Source organism: Adiantum capillus-veneris, chromosome 15 (assembly GCF_014529385.1).
Source record: "Adiantum capillus-veneris isolate H3 chromosome 15, ASM1452938v2, whole genome shotgun sequence".
NCBI lineage: Eukaryota > Viridiplantae > Streptophyta > Polypodiopsida > Polypodiales > Pteridaceae > Adiantum > Adiantum capillus-veneris.
Genome location: NC_140945.1, coordinates 158,761,054 through 158,782,377, shown reverse-complemented (window position 1 = coordinate 158,782,377; position 21,324 = coordinate 158,761,054).

Below are 21,324 nucleotides of genomic sequence, written 5' to 3'. Positions count from 1 at the left end.
TTTACCAATCTTAGGGCACACACTAGTTGGATGAATGCGCGGTCTTCCTTAGTGCCCAACAACAAGAGGAAAATGGAATCCACGCGTAGGACCTTTTGTCTTAACTTCACCACCCTTGTTATGAGGGAGACGCCTTACTACTTGCTCCTGCAACTCAATTGGTAATAGAGCTAGATCTCTAAGGATTGAACTTTCACTGCACACACATTCCCAGTTAGAACAAATGATCGTTTTTTTGTTTCTTGTAACATCTTGGACAAAGAAAAAACAAACATACACACTATTTTGCCGGGCTGCACTTCATTTTAAAATAAAATGAACACATGTACATCAAAAGAAGTGGGGTAGTTGATGAGAGGTAGAATGACAGGGTTTGGTGATGCAAGAATTTCTCCTACTCTTTGGGCACCAAACATGAACACCATTCGTTGTTGAAAATGGATCTTTCTACTAATTGCAACGTTTATTCTAATGTGTGAAGTAAAATGAAAGGGAAAAACCTCTATTCCTGGGCCATTATCCATGGCCTATGCATGTCCTAATGCTTAAAATAACACAAAAATATAGACATCCAAGCTAATATCGTACCTAATGAGAGGCAAAATAAAAGGATTTACCGAAGTGTTTATCTCGGCTAACCTAAGAGGACCTAAAATCCTACGAATTACCCGTTGAATTGCAACTTAGTACTAACAATTATGTGTATCTTTTGCCTTGCAATGGGAATGAAAGGATCATACAAACTCTCGTGATTCATGCAAACTACTTGACTATGCTAAAAGTTGATCCTACACAAAAACATACACGAGTTGTTTTCCTCAGTGGGGGCACCAATTTGAAGCGGTCCGGGGCGGGCAACAACAAGAGCAACCTCTAGACACCCTTCAAGGCTCCCGTGCTGCTCAATGGGTCTAGGGCACAACACAACACAAACCAAAACAACAAACCCCCAGCCAAATCCCAATTACACAAGGGGCACCACCTAGTTTAAGAGCGAACTAGGACGCAAAAGAGGAGAATTGTTAGAGCAACCCACAAACAAGCAAGGAATTTACACTAACCCTAACACCAATGGAACACTCTCACACACTAAAACACGAGAGAGAGAGAGAGAGAGAGAGAGAGAGAGAGAGAGAGATGGTGCTCGGGCTGCTTTGAAGTGTATCGTTAATGATCAAGCAAACATAAATATATATATGTAAGAAAGAGAGAGAAGGGGGAAGGGGGTGCTTGTTGCACTAATGCCTTCTTACAAATCTGTCATGACCAAACAAAGTGAGATTAGTATTTGTTCAACATAGCCTGAGTAAATTACACCACAACACATCACAAGAAAAAAGCCACCCCAATCACTGTCTTAAGGCCAAGGGAGTCCTCTCCACCCTGTCGCCCTCTTACAGCATGTGGGATTTATGGCTAAATTGATAACAATACCCGGAGACAAGCTATCAAGAACTTAAATAAAACACCAAGACACTTACACATCATTATTGTCCATGACTTCAAGTTGGAAGGGAGACAAGGTATCCATGCTTAGTCCAAATTCACCCTCCTTGATTCAGCAAATGTTGGGCTTACTCTAGTAGGAGAAATGATAGATTTCCTACTCTCAATTTAATGATCACTCTCTCTTACAATGGCATAGAGTTCCCTTGCTAATCACCCCTAATACAACACATACATATGCCTAATGCCAATGAGATTCCACTCAAGAGCTCCTTCTCAAGAGGTTGAGCTTGGCTTCTCAAGCTATAGCATAGTGCTCTTTCTTCTCCCCCCTTTTTGTGCTAGCTACACCCTCCTTTTTGTTGGAATTAGGAAAGATAGATAGCCCTAGAGTGATGGGCGTATATACAATGCACGGGGGAAAAAACCTCCTAAAGAGGGAAAAAATGCCCCGGCGGTCCTAGTGTGTTCACACACATCACTACCACATGTATATGGTAACAAATCCCCCCTGGAGTGATGCGGTGAACGAGAGCTGGCACATGAGTAAAGGGAAGTGCCATGCCCTGAGGACAGGATCAGTCCACAAAGGGGAGTAAGCCCAAAGCTTTGCGGAAAGCTTCAAGCTTCTCACGAGACAATGCCTTTGTGAAAAGATCTGCAAGGTTGTCCTGTGTTGGCACATAAGCCAAGCTGATCTCTCCTGCTGAGAGCCTCTCCCTGACATAGTGGTAATGCACCTCAATGTGCTTTGTGCGAGCATGAAAAACTGGGTTCCTCGCAACTGCCAATGCGCTCTGACTGTCAGTGTAGATAGTGTTGGCAGTGTCCTGTCCAACACCCAAGTCAGCCATAAGGCGTCTGAGCCATACACACTCAACCGTAGCTGTGAAGACTGCCCTGTACTCAGCCTCACAACTCGAAGTGGCCACAGTAGGTTGCTTCTTGCTCAACCATGATATACATGAACTGCCAAGCATGAAACAAAAACCACTTGTGGACACTCGCGTGTCAAAACAACCAGCCCAATCTAAGTCCGAAAAAGCATGTAAGTCTGGCGGCAATGATCCCCCCTTGGGATAAAACAAGCCAAGATGTAAAGTGCCACTAAGGTAGCGGAAAATCCTCTTGACAGCCTGCCAATGCTTAGACCCTGGGCTATGCATAAATCTCCTGACCTGCGAGACTGCAAACTGAATATCTGGCCTCGTGTTGCATACATAAATGAGGCAGCCAACAGCAGTTTGGTAAAGAGTGACATCAGCAGGATCGCCAGCATCATGTAGACTCAACTTCAAACCTGTTTCCATGGGAGTGGCAATAGGTTTGCAATCCTCAAGTCCAAACTTACATAGCAATGTCTCTATGTAACTTTTCTGACACAAGGAAATACCACCATCACACTGCTTAAACTGTATACCCAAGTAATGATGCAACAGCCCCAAATCTTTCATCTTGAAAGTAGCATTCAAATCAGCCTTAAATTCAGCAATATGTCTCTCATTTGGTCCAGTGATCAGCAAATCATCAACATAAAGAACCACAATGAGAAATACATCATCCTCACGCTTTACATACAATGTGCTTTCTGTTGGACTGTTACGAAAGCCTCGTTTAACCAAATGAGTGTCAGCTTTCTCATACCAAGCACGAGGAGATTGCTTCAACCCATACAAAGCCTTCTTACATTTGCACACTTTGTCCTCTTGTCCTTTTATGACAAAACCGCGAGGCTGCGTTACATAAACTTCCTCAAATATGTCACCATTCAAGAAAGCAGTAACAATGTCTGATTGATGTACATCCCAACCAAAATGAGCTGCCAATGCACATAGAAAACACACAGTAGTCATACGACAAGTGGGAGCAAAAGTCTCTTCATAATCTATGCCTTTTTGTTGTGCATAACCCTTTGCAACAAGTCGAGCCTTATGGCGATCGATCTCACCATCCGGCTTGCGTTTCAACTTGTAAACCCACTTCGTACCAATGGCCTTTTTGCCAGGAGGCAAATCACATAAAGTCCATGTGTCATTCTCTATAAGTGCATCATATTCTGATTTCATGGCAGCAATCCAATTTTCTGAATTCTGTGCTTCATCAAAAGACAGAGGCTCCTCAACATCATGTAAACTAGACACAGCCAAAGCATAACAATCTGATGCATAAGATGCATGGCGAGAGCCTGAACGAGTACGACTAGATAAAGGTGCATCCAATTTACTGTCACGCAAAGTGTGCACCAGCCATTTTGGCATACCTCTAGCCTGCTCATTTTCAGCCCTTTCCTCATCAAGTACATCATGTACATCTGCATCAGTAATAGGCTGTTCTAAAACATTTTCAGAAACCCCCATAGGCTGTACATTTGCCTCATTGGAACTTACATTCGTATTTCCACCACTGAAAAGAGGCAACAAAGTGTCATAAATGTCCTGTGAGCTTACATTACTGTCTCTAGTACATGACAGCAAGGGTTGAACAGAATCTTCCACAAACACTACATCCCGTGAAACCAAAATACGTTTTGTTTGCGGGTGATACAACCTGTAACCTTTGCTTTCAGCACTATAACCAACAAAAATACATTTGACAGCCTTATCATCCAATTTTCTGCGCTGCACTTGTGGCACCAAAGCATATGCCAAACAGCCAAAAACACGCATGTGCTCAATAGAAGGTTTTCTATCATGCCATGCTTCATATGGAGTAATAGACTGCAAAGCTTTCGTAGGACACCTGTTAAGTACATAGGTGGCACACATGATGGCCTCAAGCCAAAAAGAATGCGGCAAAGCTTGACTTTTGACCATACATCGTGCCATTTCCGTTAGTGACCTGTTTTTCCTCTCAGCAACACCATTTTGCTGAGGTGTATAAGGCACTGTACATTGGTGTTTTATCCCACGACTAGCCAGAAATGCATTAAATTCATGAGACATATACTCCCCCCCTCGATCGGAACGGAGGGTGCCCATAGTACATTTTGAGACATTTTCAGCCATAGCCAAAAATTGTTTGAAGCACATAAAAACTTCGGACTTCGCTTTAAGCGGAAATACCCACGCATGCCTGGAGTAATCATCAATGAAAGTCACGAAGTACAGGTAATTGCCCAAGGACGGAGTTTGCATGGGCCCACAAACGTCACTATGCACAAGCTGCAACCTGCATGTAGCCCTAACTGAACCATCCTTTGGAAACTTAGAACGCTGCATTTTACCCAGAATACAGCCTTCACAAACATGTTTGATAGGTGCTTCAAGAGGCGGCAAAGAAGCAACCATATCAGATTTCTGCAAACGCAGCAAACTGGCAAAATTCAGATGGCCAAAACGTGCATGCCAAAGTTTTGCATCTGAAATAGCCCTTGAATCTGCAACAGCATTTGCAAAATTTTGTCCACACTTGTCATACAAAGTGAGCTTATACAGCCCACGGCACAAAAGCCCAGATGCAACAATTTCATCACCAAAACTGAGATCATGAACTGTACATCTATCATCCACAAATTTGACTACAAGTCCAAGTCTAGCAAGTGCGGATACAGACAATAGATTCTTCTTGATCCCAGGTACATAAAGTGCATCAACAAGTGTGAAGGAACTGCCATTAGCAGCAGTGAGCACAATCTTTCCAACTCCCTGAACTGGATAAGAGGCGTTGTTGGCACAAGTGACTGAATTCCCATGAGGGACAGACTCGAGAGAGGTAAACAATTCACGATGTGAGGTAATGTGCTTTGTAGCACCACTGTCGAAATACCACACATGTGAATCTGCAGCAACTGACAAGCATGCATCATGGACAGCAGGATTGTAAGTGCACTCTGCGCTAAAAGCCCATTCTGCATCAACATCAGCATCAAAATCTCCTTTCAGAGAAGACTCAACAATGGCTGCATTTGTAGTGGAACCAGCATTTGCAGTGGAACCACCCTCTTTCTTCTTAGCCTCTTTGGCCTTCAACTTAGGACACGACTTGATCAAGTGATCATTGGCTTTACAATAATGGCAACGCATCTTCTTTTTGCCCTTATCACCAGAATTTCCAGACGAAGTGCTGCCAGCAGAAGCATTAGGAACAGAATTTTTGCCACTCGCAGCAGAACCATAAGAAGTGGCTGCATTACTGTTACCACCCTTTCTTTGAGAAGCAATAAAAGCCTGTTCAACTGCACGCTGCCTAGTCCTATTTTTTCTAGAAAGTGACTCTTGCAACAACAATGTGCATAATGCATCAAACTTGACAACTTCAGGATTTCCTTGGGTCATCAGTCTCCAAGTACTAGCAAAAGTCTGGTAGGAATCTGGTAAGGCATCAAGAACAGTCTGCACAAGGGAACTGTCAGAAATGACTTCACCTGCAGAAATGAGTTGCTCATTGATATCCTTGACACTAGCAAGGAAAGTGTCCATATCATCCTCCTCATGCATAATCTTCGACTCTAGCTCTTTACGCAGCAAAGCAATTTTAGCCTCATTGCGGCTTGCATAAAGACCTGCTAGAATATCCCAAGCCTGTTTTGCAGATTTTGCTGAACGGATGTGAGGAATAATGGTGCGCTTCACAGACAACGCAATCAATGCATGAGCCTGCGCATCCTTAACATCCCAACGAGCTTGTTCTGCTGTAGGCAAAACAACTCTAACAGCTGCAATCCTTGCAGCAAGACCTGCAACATCCTCAATATCGCCTACATCTTCAGAACCAGGACGTACATCAATGCCCTGCACAATGTTCCAGACACCTTTTGACACAAGAACGTGTTGCATCATATAAGCCCACATAGGGTAGTTGTCCCCATCCAACCTGTCCTCAGCAGCAAACATCTTGAACACATCTGTGTTGTTGTTGTCAGCCATGCTAAATGCTGCACCTGATGTGAAAACTGCCCGAAAATAGGAGAAATGGAGCGGGAACAACTTGTGCTATATAGCACAAACCGTAGAAGACTATAAGGCACCTGTTATGCAGAAAACGGCACTGACAGAATATCTGCACAAAATGACGAAATAGCCTGTGCAGTACTGCCCGTAGTGGAAACGGAGGCCGAAATGAGCCCAAATCAAAATTCTGAGCAGACCAAGCTCTTCGAGCTCTCCCAAAATATTTGTCGACCTGCGAACGCTTGCCAAAGCTCACTGAAATCGGAGAAAGTGAGCAGGCGTGTGCTGGAGCAGCTGGCGACTAAGCCCGGGAGGACGTGACCTGCTCTGATACCAATTGTTGGAATTAGGGTTGCAGAGAAACACACACAGCTTGGAGAAGACGAAGGAAGCTCAAGGCACACAATAGAGAGTGTATTCCTTAGTGTGCAATGGAAAGATAGATAGCCCTAGAGTGATGGGCGTATATACAATGCACGGGGGAAAAAACCTCCTAAAGAGGGAAAAAATGCCCCGGCGGTCCTAGTGTGTTCACACACATCACTACCACATGTATATGGTAACACTTTTATAGCAATTTTGAAGGCTAGGGTTACTCCTCTAACCATGGTTGGGTTAGATTTTCAGCAATTTATCTAATTTCTTTTTCTTGGAATTATCAAGAAGTTGGTGGGGAAAGAGAGAGGAGAGAAATGGAGGTGATAGGACTTTTCATAGTGGGTTAGTGTTAGTAGAGTTAGTATTAATTTACAAATGGAATTGGATATTTACAATGGGAGTATCCATGTAGGATACAAATAAGGAAGAAAAACTCTTAAGAGGTAACAAAAGGTGGATTTCTTACAAGTTGATGCCCAAGTGTCTGAGTACGGCCAATTTTGACGCTTGTTGACGGTCCACTAGCTTTGACGGTACATTTTTTCTCCACTCTTGACCTTCCTTGAGAGACAAGGTAATTGAAGCTGAGTGATCAACCACCATGATGCTGTCTTTTAAGAGAAGAGGTGAATTTTGTGGGTTTTTTTTTATAGATATGGGTAATTTGGAGGAGGAAAAATGAGACTAGGGGGTCAATTCGGAATGGAATTGTGTGTGGGAGGTATGAGTTCACCATGGTTTCTCTTATTCTTGAAGGTTGAGAGAAGGTAGTAGGGTGCAGAGAGGAGTGGTGAGAGAGGTGGGAATGATGAGTGGAGAAGTGTGTGTGAAAGAGGAAAATAATAAAGTGGAAGAGAGAGTGTGGCTGCATAGCATGGGAAAACTGGGGTCCACTAATAAAATCATAGCTCACAGCTCGTAGCTCAAAAAAATATGAAATAATTTGAGGCGAAAGTTCAGCCCACGAGCTACAACTTTTGTTTGTATCACCTTTTCAAATTTCAAGAGCAAGTGAACTTTAAAAATTCAGCAAAACCGATCGTTTTTTTCCACTGCACAAGGTCCTTGTGGGGTCCTTCTTTGAATGATTCTTTTGAATACCTCCAAGAGTGAGCCCTCCATAGTGCATGTATGCATGCCACCTACCCTTGACCTTATTTGGTAGGTCTATAATTGAAGATATTGTTGAGATCATGATATAAGTGAGTAGTACAACTAAGAAAATCAAATATTGAGGGGTCTAAAAAATATGTACATGTCAAATATAAATAATATAAATGGAAAAAATATAAAGGGGTCAAAAGAAATCTCTCTCATTATGAGGCTACCATAAGAAGATAAATATTTTTGGTATTCTAATTTTTTAGAAAAAAAACAAAATAGATGTAGGGGGAAAAATCACAATAGTGAAAAAATATACACATAAATAAAACTAGTTTTTTTGGATTTTTGTTGGGGTGGAGTTACACCAAATATAAGAGAAGCTTACATGAAAATATTTCTATATGGAATAAAGAGTATGAAAAATGGTAAGAAAAATTGTGGTAATGGTGAGGCAATGTACAGAGCATAAATAGCACACACCTAGGTAGAAATATTTAAATAAATACAAAAATAATTATGAAAAAATCTTTTATTTAGGCCCTATATACAAAGAAATATTTACATACGCATGGGCCATAATGTACTTATATTTTTTATATTTTTTATTTTTTTGGCTCAACTAGCCCAATGACTAGCTAATTGAGGGTTTTTTATTTCAATAAGGAGATATGGGAAAAGTCCCCTAACTCACACGCACCTATATACAGTGAAAGGGTGAGGGTAACCACAGTGTTTGAGTGATTTGATAGGGTGAGATAAATCACTATGGCAATTACAGAGAGCCGAAAAAACGGCTATCACTATGTGGCTGCAAGAGCGGCTCCATTCTCTTCCTCTCATAGGCCAACACAACCGTTCAATATATTTTTGTTTCCACAAAGATGGTGTCAAGGATGAAGCACCTACATATAAGAGCCAAGAATATTGTACACCTCTCATCTCCAAATCAAGGCTTTTCAGTACTCCTTCTCTAGCAATTGAGACTCTCGAATGCCCCCTTTGTCCTCTCACATAAAGTTGCACTCCTAGGATTGCTCCAAAAGTGTTATAAATTCTTCTCTTCTTTCTCTCTTCTTCTTCTTCTTTGCATGAAGCTCTAATTAATGGCAATGCTTTCCAAAAAAAACGGGCTTTTTGAATTTTTAAATAGCTAAAGTTGCCAGATCTTGGAAAAATTTTGAAAATTGACAAAATTTTACAAGGTTTAGTGTGAGAATTGAAAATGCCTAAAATTTCGACCTAAAAATGGGAAGAGTTTGAATTGTCCCTTATTATTTCCTCAATAGGAGGAATGTTTTGTACAAGTCCTAATTAGTGTCCACCTTCTTAGCCCCACAAAGAGGGTGTGGTGTGCATAGAAAACCCTTTTGAGTGTGTGTAAGTGTGTGTGTGTGTGTGTGAGTTAGAGTGTGCGTAAGTGTGTGTGTATGTGTGTGTGTGTGTGTGTGTGTGTGTGTGTGTGTGTGTGTGTGTGTGTGTGTGTGTGTGTGTGTGTGTGTGTGTGTGAGAGAGAGAGAGAGAGAGAGAGATATTGGATTATTATCCACGAAGGTCATATATAACCCATGGGACCTGATACAAAAGCAATACATTAGTTCTTGCCATGTGAAGGCAATGAGATACATATCAGTTAAGGAATGAAGGTTCGTAGGCAGGGTAAAGAAAACAAAACAAAACCTAATGGGAGTCAAGTGAGAGGGGGAGCTCCTCTAGGAGTTTGAAACTCCTGAATGATGGATTTTCCTCCATAGTAGATTGCCCATTTAACTTGCTTGCGAGATTCATGAATCTTCATGAGTTCACTTTTCATACCTGGACTTGATTTGGAGTAAGCTCCTCAATGATCCAGACCTTTGTTCCCTTGAGGAGCTGTGATTTGATCCGCTCTTCCTTGTCCCTGAAAGTAAGTATGCACTTCTCAGTGGCACGCATTGTGAACGGGATGGAAACACACACAACGCCTCTATGATCACTCGACACACACTCTTGGGATGATACACACACACTCTATGGGGCACCACTCGTCTTACATAGTCCATCTGGTCGAGACAGGGAACACACCGATGGAACTAGAGGAGAGAGACTATCCATTTTCCCACTCAACACAGAGACACACACACACACACAACGCCTCTATGATCACACGACACACACTCTTGGGATAATACACACACACACACACACACACACACACACAGAGTGGGATGAAAACACACACAATGTCTCTATGATCACCCAAAACACACTCTTGGGATAATACACACACACACACACACACACAATATGGGGCACCACTCGGCTTACACAATCCACCTAGCTAAGACAACGGACACACCAATGGAGTGAGAGGAGAGAGACTATCCATTTTCCCATTCAAAACACACACACAAACACACACAAATTAGCTCAAAGGAGGAATATTTATGATGCTTAGATACAATTGAGCTTGGGCCATCACCAATGGGGCAGATAGCTCACACCATATGGATGCAAATATGCTAGATACAATCACAAATTTGAGCAGAGGCTTCGCTCATATGAGAAACTTACACAGACAAAGTATCAAAACAATAGTGAGGAATTTGGCAAAATGGACAGCGCCATTGCATCTGGAACGTCCAAAACCCCCAGTCTACAATATCAAAGTGCTCAAATCCGACCTCGGATGAGCAGTTTATAGCCAAAACATTCTCCAAAAATAGCAAAAATTGAGTTGCGGTTGTTCCTCCTCTTCTCTCCACGTTTTTTCTGGTTGTTTCTTGGGTTTTTTAGTGTCCACACTTCACTTTATCCCTTGGGCACCTTTGGCCTTTTGATTGACCTCAAACGGACCCCGAACGGGCCAAAAAATGGCCACGCAGTGCATTTTTCTTACCCTTCTACATCCATCCGCACACATAGCACTCAACTTTTCTCAATAATGCATCCTGAAATCATGTGAAGTGGCCCCCAAATATAGTTATCATGATGAAGTTTTTGCATAATTCATCACAATAAAACACTCCCGTTGTGTCCGTACTTATCCACGTGCAAGTCTTGATCCCCTTCGATCTCCTGACGCCACTGGATGCCACTTGACACACCTGCTCATCTCATGGCATCGGCCCGCTAATAGCTTCCTTGAGAAGTTTTACGCTCTACCAACTCCTCATTATCAAAGAAAAACACACTTATACTGGTGACGATGAAAATCGATGTACTATGTACACGATGTCCTACTTGTACACATGTGGGCCCCACGTAACCACCTGGCTCTGGAAAATGGGCAATTCTTTATTCGATACACCATGCATGTGTATGTACATATGTGCAATCACTTCTTCCTAAAAACTCCTAACATAATTTGCACATCCCCTAGCCTGCTAGATCATTCATGATCAGCAGAGCAGCAAAAAGAGATATGAGACTCGCCGTGTCACAGGTCTCCTCATCCCTCACAGAAATTACTTGTTCTACAGATGACTCATCTTGCTCCACAATCATTAATCTAGCATGATATAATTTAAGAGCAATCCATTTACCCTTAACTTATGTAGAATCCCATCCAGGTTAGCTAGAAAGGGCCTTGGGACCACGTTTGACATGTTAGTGCCATTAATTAATTGTGGGAAAAAAGGTGTAACTCATTAAGAAAACAAAAGGTCGTGCTAGCAAGTAATGACAAAATCGTCTCGACAGGCAAATATTACACTGGCCATCACTAGCTCTACTTCTGAGAATTTTCTTTCTGCTACCAACTTCACTCGGCTTGCACAATACATTGGCCTCATATAATGGCTATCCTTCCCCTTTTGCAATAGCGTGGCTCCAATGGAATCATACCCTACTGATGGATTTACATAAAACACTTTCTCCCAATCAAGAGCCTACATGGCTAACAGCCCCCCTACCACCTCTTTCACCTCTTGAAACACTTCGTCAAACTTGTCATCCCATTGCAATGGATCATGCTTTGCCACTTGTTGTAATGGATAAAGGAGCTATGAAGGCAATGGAATAAATTAGGCCATGTACTTCACTTTTTGTATAAAGGTTTTGAATTGCTTCATACTCTTAGGTGATGGAAGAAGAATAATAGACTTAACCTTGTCTGGATTAGCTTCAATGCCATTTTCTGACACCGTATGGCCCAATAACTTCACCCTTGGCTATGCTAGATGAAATTTCGTTGGATTTAGTTGTCCTCCATATTCATCATATCGAGCCAATACCATCTGTAGCTTCTCATGGTGTTCAGCCCTACTGCTATAGACACAAAATTTTTCAATGAAATCTTTAACACAACTACCAATGAAGGGTGCCAATACCCAATTTGCTCTCTTTTGATAGAAGGATGGTCCATTTGACAACCCAAACGGCAATACTGTGTAGCAATAACAACCCCATGGCGTAATGAAAGTTGTCTTTGTTCGATTTTTAAGAGCAATCTTCAATTGAAAATAGCCTAAAAAACCATCACACACATTGTACCTCTCATAACCTGCCCCACTGAATCCAAGATCGGATTGATGAATGGAAGAGGATATGGGTTGTTCTTAGTGGCTGCATTTAATGCTTTAAAATCTACAAAAATCCTCAACTTTCCATCCTTCTTTGGGCTGACCACTACTGGACTCACCCATTATGTGGTCTCCACTGGGACTATGAACACTACCTTCAATAACTTGTCCACCTCTTCCCGCAAGGCTTCCATCTGCTCTTGCCCCATTCTTCTTAGCCTTTACTTAGACGTGATCACACTATAATTTCAGGTTAATAACAATAGAAATGCAAAATAACAAATATTATGTTAATTGACATTCATCTTTTTTGACCTGCAAGGAGACTTGGAGACCGGCTCGAGGCCCACCGGGCTAAGTAGTTGGCCCGCCGGGCCCGCCGAGTAAAGCAATTTCTCCGCTGGGCCCACCGTGGCTATATAAAGGCGATGCCGGTGCTTGTCTTTTTCACAAGAGAGGTACATTGAAAAGTCTTCTTCACCAAACTTTCTGGCAGCTTTCCACATTCTCAAAGCAGTGTAGAAGTAATTTTTTAATCCCTTCCTTATTTTATTGATGTTTTTTTGAGTTTTTTGCGTTAAAACTTAAAGGTATAAAATTTCTTTTATCAAATCATCGTACGTGGATGCACTGGCATATGGTTGCAATTGTGGCTAGGTGTGTCATTGCAAAAGCGTACGATGATTATGTTTTATATTGCTCCCAGTCATTCATGCTTCGGCACATGGTTGCAATTGCGACTAGGTGTGTTGCTGCTAGAATGACAGGAGCATCTATTTGAAAGAAGTCACCGTACGTGGATGCGCACATGGTTGCAATTGCGGCTAGGTGTGTCATTGCAAAAGCGTAGGGTGACTATGTTTTATGTTGCTCCTAGTCATTCATGCTTCGGCACATGGTTGCAAATGCGACTAGGTGTGTTGCTGCTAGAATGACACGAGCATCTGTTTGAAAGAAGTCAACGTGCGTGGATGCACTGGCACATGGTTGCAGTTGCGGCTAGGTGTGTCATTGCAAAAACGCAAGATGACTATGTTTTATGTTGCTTCCCGTCATTCATGCTTCGACACATGGTTGCAATTGTGACTAGGTGTGTTCTGCTAGATTGACGGTAGCATCTAATGCATGAATGTGTGCTCAAATAATTTCATAATGTTTCATATGCTCGAATCTTGAAAGACGACATCGTGCGTGGATGCGCTGGCACATGGTTGCAATTGCGACTAGGTGTGTCATTGCAAAAGCGTAGGATGACTATGTTTTATGTTGCTCCCAGTCATTCATGCTTCGGCACATGGTTGCAATTGTAACTAGGTGTGTTGCTGCTAGAATGACAGGAGCATATGTTTGAAAGAAGTCACCGTGCGTGGATGCACTGGCACATGGTTGCAATTGCGGCTAGGTGTGTCATTGCAAAAGCGTAGGGTGACTATGTTTTATGTTGCTCCCAGTCATTCATGCTTCGGCACATGGTTGCAATTGCGACTAGGTGTGTTGTTGCTAGAATGACAGGATCATCTGTTTGAAAGAAGTCACTGTGCATGGATGCACTGGCACATGGTTGCAATTGCGGCTAGGTGTGTTATTGCAAAAGCGTAGGGTGACTATGTTTTATGTTGCTCCCAGTCATTCATGCTTCGGCACATGGTTGCAATTGCGACTAGGTGTGTTTCTACTAGAATGACAGGAGCATTTGTTTGTAAGTTGTTGTACGGTGAGGCATTGGCACATGGTTGCAATTAGGTGTGTTGCTACTAGAATGACAGGAGCATCTGTTTGTAAGTTGTTGTACGGTGAGGCATTGGCACATGGTTGCAATTGCAATTAGGTGTGTCACTGCAAAAGCGTACGAGATCTATGGTCTATATTGCACTTTTTCTTTCACGTAGAAAATATCCAAATGCAGTGGCACATAGTTATATTTCACAATGTGTTGTTTGCAATAATACCATTGCAGGCAAAATGGATCCTTCTGCTACTTCAATGATAGAGTTCAAAAAGAAAATTAGACAATTTTTTATTACAATCGTCAGTGCACTAGATCCTGACGATATAGCGCAGATTGTTGCAGATGAGTCTAGATTGTTGCAGATGAGTCTAGATTGCAATCATTATACAGTGAGATTGCTCGCAAAATATTTTTGTTATATCCAGACAAAACAACCGAATCGATAATCTCATTACTGAGCAGTTGGGTGGGCAATTTGCCCAAGGTGGCCTCTGATTTAAAAGAGGAATGCCCTCAAGAAGTAGAAAAGGGTAAGCTAGAGCATTGGAACGCGAGATGGAGAGCTGAAAAGGAGAGGTCAAGGCGAGCATCCCACATAGACACACAGTTTGGCCTAAGCAAGAAAATTCGAATGGCTATCACCAGAGTTATGGGGAGCAGCCAAGTTGGAGAACCGTTTATTGAGGAGGCTTCCATTGAGGGAACATCGGGTTCTACTGTTTTTGCCAGTCACCTGGAGAGCAGTATATACAATTCTGAATGTAGTATGACTTTGGGCATTCCAAATAAGTCCATTAAGAAGATCAAGAAACTTGGGTCAGGGGCTTATGGCACAGGGTGGCAAGTTCAAATCAAAGGGATCAATTTCCTTCCTGCAACGAATACTTATTGTGCCAAGGAGTTCAAAGGACAGGCCAAGCATCAGTGGAAAAGCTTTGCATCAGAAAGTGGGGTAGATCTCAACCATAGAGGGATTGTGAGGAGTATTGCCCACTCTGTAACGTTGCCATGGTTTCTGATATTCCCCTACTTCAATGGGGGAACTTTAGGTGATCTTATGGAGACAGTGCCCCTTCCACATGGCTCTTTCACGACGCTTGTAGCGCATCAAGAGGGGAAATGAAAGATCCCTAAAGACTTTAAATGGGAGCAGCCCTCTGAAGACAAGAAAACACGTATCAAGAGCCTGTGCAATCATGCTCCCTCGTTGATCCATGCCTTGGTGAAGGCATTGCGATTCGCACATGACGAGGGAGTGATCCACAATGATCTCCATCCATGGAACATCATGTTGGACTTTACCAAGGATCTCACTCCCCGTATTGGAATAATTGATTGGGGATTGGCTCTGCGTGTTGGCTTAGAGACACAAAAGACCAACAATACCGATGAAAACTGGCAAAAGCTTCATCCTTGGCGAGCTCCTGAGTTACTAGATGGCAAGAATTTATGCCCATGGACCAAGGCCACAGATGTGTACGCCATAGGATGGGTGATATGGCAATTTTGTAAGTTTTGTGGAGAGTTCTCTGACTACTACAGCACAGATTGGTTCAAACATAAGGTTTCAGTGGAGGTACAAGTCATATCTAGGATTGTTGTGGAAGGTTGGGTAAGGAAGAAATCCACAGACAGAAAGACCTTGGCACTTTTGGACGAAGAATTAGAAAGATTTGAAGCCCAGCCAGAACGATGCTTACGCCCTCCCTCTGAAATGAGTGTAGCCTTTTTTTGATGGATATATGATGTACTTTATGAAGCAGGGTTTTCTGAGACTTTTGACTTATAAAAGCACTTTTAAAAATTGGTTATTATGCGCCATGGATAATGTATGAGTAATAAAAACACTTTGGTATATCTCAATAGACAACAAATTTTCTATGAGTTTTGTTTTTTCTCTTAAGTTTCAAGCAATAAGCCACGTGGAGTCACTGATTGTCATTCATTGATTTAAAAAATGGTGGTTACTCTTATATCAATTGATTGTCGTAAGATGGTGGTTATTCTAATATCAATTGATTGACATAAAATGGTGGTGGTTAAAATTATAGCAGTTGATTGTCGTAAAATGGTGGTTACTCTTATAGCAATTGATTATCATTAAGTTTGTATGCCGTAACTGAGGTATAGTGTTTAATCAGGATATGGATAATGATAATCAAAGGGCTAAGAGTGCTTTTGAGCGTCTCAAATCCATGTGTCAAGGCGGTGGAGTGAACGACACCGCTCGAATTGCAGCTCGTTGCTCCCAGTGGGCCAACCGAGTGGGTACACAATGGAAAGAGGTGAATACTAGGATTGACCAAGAAATGGTCAAATCCATATGGCCAGGCGTTGCAGATGATAACATCAAGAAAGGCCGACTCAAGCTATCACAATGCATTAATGCAGACATACGAGACAATGGAGAGAACATATATCTCGATGTTATGGGTCATCCTATGCATCATATGGATTGTCCATTGTGGTTTGCCAAGATGTTATACATGCATTATGTCTTGGGTGAAGTAGTGGACTTTAGCTCAAGGACACCTCACATGACGGTTGAGGACATTCGCAATACTTCAATCACCGTCACACGGCAAGAGATGTCATTGGCACTAGAAGGTGCATCAATGGAAGTGCACCAAGTTAAGGAGGAGCTTCAAACTCAACTCAGGCAAGCATCACAAGCTACACAAGGCTCTCATGCAAAAGAAACCCTACATAGAGACTTGCAAAGGGAGGTGAAGGTGCTATCTCGCCACGTAAAAGAGTTAGAGGCGACTATAAAAAAACAAAATGCTGCCACATTGATTAAGCACCCAAAATCTATTGAGGCCCCTCTAGCTTCTGGTGAGCACGGTGGTCCTTGCCCCATATGTAGATCATTCTTTCATGAGTGGTGTGGTCACTTCAGCTTGCCATGCGGACATATGTATCATATATCATGCTTGATGCAAAGCATGATGAATAAATTTCATTGTGCTATATGTGAGTTTGAGATATCCAAAAAGCTATATGCAATGTTCAAAATGTCTGAAGACTATAATAAGCTTAAAGGTCAGCGTGAACAGGAGAATGAGGATATTCTCACAAATATTTCACTATCACTTGGATAGTTTTTGAAACATTTGAAAACATTTACTCGTTGTCTTGTAAGAATTTATTAGTGAATTGTGAATTGTCTTCACTTCAGCTTCAATTATGATATGTGATAATGCAAAGATTTGTTAGGGCTTTGTATATTATGAAGCTTTAATAGTGATTTGTGGCCTTGTAAAGGTTTTTAAGGGCTTCGTTTATTATTAAGCAAATTTCTAAACCTTAAACTAAATATAAAAAAAAGCTTATAAGATAAACAGTTTCTGAACTTAAACAAAAGTCACTCAATGGATTCGATAATCTATTAATTAAACCACCGTCGCTTGCTGCGACGGGTCAAAGTTGGTTCAATTTCCAAATTCTCTTCAATCTCTTCTAAAGTACATGTATTTTCTACTTCATGAGATTCCCCTTGCAGCTCATTGTCTTCATCCACCTCATCATTGGTTACATCATAAGTCCAACGCGGCATCTCCTCTTTGTAGTCACTCTTGCCAATAGCCGATGGTTGCAGTACATATACACCAATTTTTCAGCTCTTGAATTTAGAAGGCGGTTTCTGATGGTGGAATGTACATATTTATATGTACTTCAGTTTCTCTCAGAACTTGAATTGGAAGCACATTGGGCTAGGATTCTAACAGCTAGGCGTTTAAGGGTGGGTGCACTACCACCATTCATCATCCACCACTTCCACGCTGGTTGCTCCATGGCAAGTTTCTGCACAAATTCTGTACCAAACTTACCCTCTTTGATTTTAAACTTCGTAAGATCAGTAACAGCTGATGCATGCTCATCAGGATCATCATAAAATCTGCCTATCACATCATAAAAGTCTTCCAGCACCTCCTCATCAAGTTTGTCTATTTCCATTGCCCAATACTCTGGATCCAATAAGAAAGCTACACTGTGTAGTGGACTATGTGCTCCAACCCATCGACCATGCACATACTTTCTCAAAATTTCTCTCCTCTTTTGAGTGAATGGTGTCTTCCAAGGCTTTCTTGAACAGTCCACCAAACCATCCACACCTTACCTATGTTAGGCAAGGCAGAATCCAGTTGGCGTAATGCGAGCATAATTGGCATCATGACATTGTGCACATCCACCACATCATCCCAGAAGTGGCGATCAACTAGTAGATCTTTGATCACCCCTATTTTGCTTTTTATCTTCTCCCTTTGACCAGCCTCCCATTCTGAAAAAGTGGCACAAACAAATGTCTCCATCACAGCATTCTTATTTTTTATTAGTGATTCTACCATATAATAGTTGGTGCAAAATCTAGTTTCGCACGGCAGTTTTAACATAGTAGACATCCTCTGACGGTACATGTCAAGAACCCTCTGACGCTTCAAAACAAACTTGACTATTAAACGAGCATTGTCTACTATCCATTTGAACCACTCTGTGTCCTCCCTCTTGTACCAATCTTGCAATACCAAGTTCAAGCTGTGTGTACTGCAACCAGCACTATATAGGTGAGAGAAGCAACTTTCAAGTATCCGACCTGCAGCCCTGCAATTTTTGGCATTGTCCATGATTACTTGGACAACATTTTCTTTTCCAAGTTCCTCAACTGCGTCGCCAATGATGTCAGCTTTAAAACTGCCAGACTTTATTTGACTAGAGCTATCCACAGCTTTGATAAAACATTCACCACGAGGACATACAAGCATGATGTTGATCAATGGCCGCCTTTGAACATTGGACCAACCATCACTAACTATGGTGTATCCAGATTGTTCTGTTGCATTTAATATTACCCTTTGAATATCCTGTTGTGTGCTTGTGTAACATTTATCCAACAGTTGATTTCTCATATGGTGATATGTTGGAGGGGTAAATCCAGCACCATACTCCCCAATGCATTTCCAAGCTGACTTCCATGCATCACGGGTGACAATGGCCAATGATCCCCCAGTGAAATAGACGGCTTTAGCTAGTGCAAGTTGTGCTTCTTCTAAGGCAAGTGTTTTGAATCTCGTCTGTAAGCTAACATGTCTACTTTTTGACGATCCTACCTGAAAGTCAAGAGATCCATGGTTTGGAGGTGTAGTTCCATCGATATGAGAAGTTGGTTCCCTGCTTTGAGTGCTTCCATTGGTGGGCGTTACACCCAATGATCCCTCATACTGGTTTGATCTTATCGATACCAGGGTGTGATGGTTGAAAGTAGAGAGTTTTGATCTTTTGCTCGTGGAAATTAGCTTACCAATTAAATCTTTTAAGCACATAGCTGCTTCTTCTACACCTAAGCCCTTGCACTTTCCTCCTTGGATTCTGGTATTGCCATCTAGCAAATGATCCCTTATTCTTGGTGCTCCTCCAGATTTCTCTTCGCCACAAAAGTTACATTTCCAATCTTGATACTTATTTAAATTTGTGGCAAAATTCCACTCGGGTCCTGGACTTTTTCCACCTGCCTTTCGCTTGCCCTGCGAAGTGGTGCCCTGCGAAGCAGGACCTGGCATCGAGGTAGGAGGTCTCCTCAAGGAAGCCAAGCTTGAGACACCAACATCACCGCTCACATTGTCGGTGGAAGACATACTTATTGGATGCCTGCAATACCAATAAACATAGCTCAGTATGCTATCTCTTCTTTCAAGTATTATTCAAACCAAACATTAGTGTTATAATCAATATCACACACAAGCGTAGTAGTGAAGCCTGAAGGGAATAAACCTCAATCTACTCAAACATGAGCAAGCAAATACAACGGTGAATCAAATATGTGATCAGTCCATCCCAAAAGTAGAGATATCGACCCAAAGATTCACCTTCCTACCCCTTTCATGAATCAGTCCAGTCCAAAAAAGAACTAATGACCCATGATTGGAGCTCTAATCGAAATAGCAAGCAAATACAACAGTGAATCAAACATGTGATCAGTCCATCCCAAAAGTAGAGATATCGACCCAAAGATTCACCTTCCTACCTCCTTTCATGAATCAGTCCAGTCCAAAAAAGAGCTAATGACCCATGATTGGATCTCTAATCAAAATAGCAAGCAAATACAACGGTGAATCAAACATGTGATCAGTCCATCCCAAAAGTAGAGATATCGACCCAAAGATTCACCTTCCTACCTCCTTTCATGAATCAGTCCAGTCCAAAAAAGAACTAATGACCCATGATTGGAGGTCTAATCGGAATAGCAAGCAAATACAACGGTGAATCAAACATGTGATCAGTCCATCCCAAAAGTAGAGATATCGACCCAAAGATTCACCTTTCTATCTCTTTTCAAGAATCAGTTCAGTCCAAAAAAGAACTAATGACCCATGATAGAAGTTCTAATCAATATAGCAATCAATTTAGCAAATATAACGATGAACCAAACATGAGATTAGTCCATCCCAAAGGTAGAGATACCGACCCAAAGATTCACCTTTCTACCTCCTTTCAAGAATCAGTTCAGTCCAAAAAAGAACTAATGATCCATGATCAGAGTTTCATTAAGTTTTAATTTTTTTTAAAGACTATTCATTTTTTTACCTTTAGTTTTTCTTCTAAATTTTAAAGGATGACCAAATTTATAGGAAGCGGTGATGTGATGTGATGTCTACTACAGGGTTATATAGAGCCGCCAAATATGGAGGGGGTACATGATGGGGACAGCGGGATTCTTGCTTTGCCCGCCGGGCCCGCTGGGTTTCATAATAAGCCCGCTGGGCCTGCCGGGGTTTGTTGGTTGCCCTGCCGGTTCTACATTTTCTACCGGTTTTCGTAGGTCATGACATTAGATATGTTATTAACATGAAAAAAATAGTGATAATAACAACAATAATTAACATTTAACAAAATGCGTCATCGCGTAATTAAAATCCCTGGGCTTAGCACCTTCCTTTGGCTCTATATGCATCTCTTCTCCTATGAACCCTCTAATCTCTTCATATGAAGTAATAAACAAATCAAAAAAACTAGCCTGCATGTGCAAATATATCTCCTTCTCCATAGCTGAGAGGTCTCCACTGATCATTTGTGTCATCAATTCCTGCTTCTTTCACAATTCAACCTTGGTTTGCATTAGCCCTTCAATCACTTCATAAGGCCCTTCACTTTCATCTTCAGTCTCATTTGCAAATGCAACTAAACATCCATCAGAAGAAATATAGCACATCAACATCCTCATCATTGCTGGTAGTACTATCACTGTCCTCATCAGACACTGTGGGATAGTCTTCATCATTAG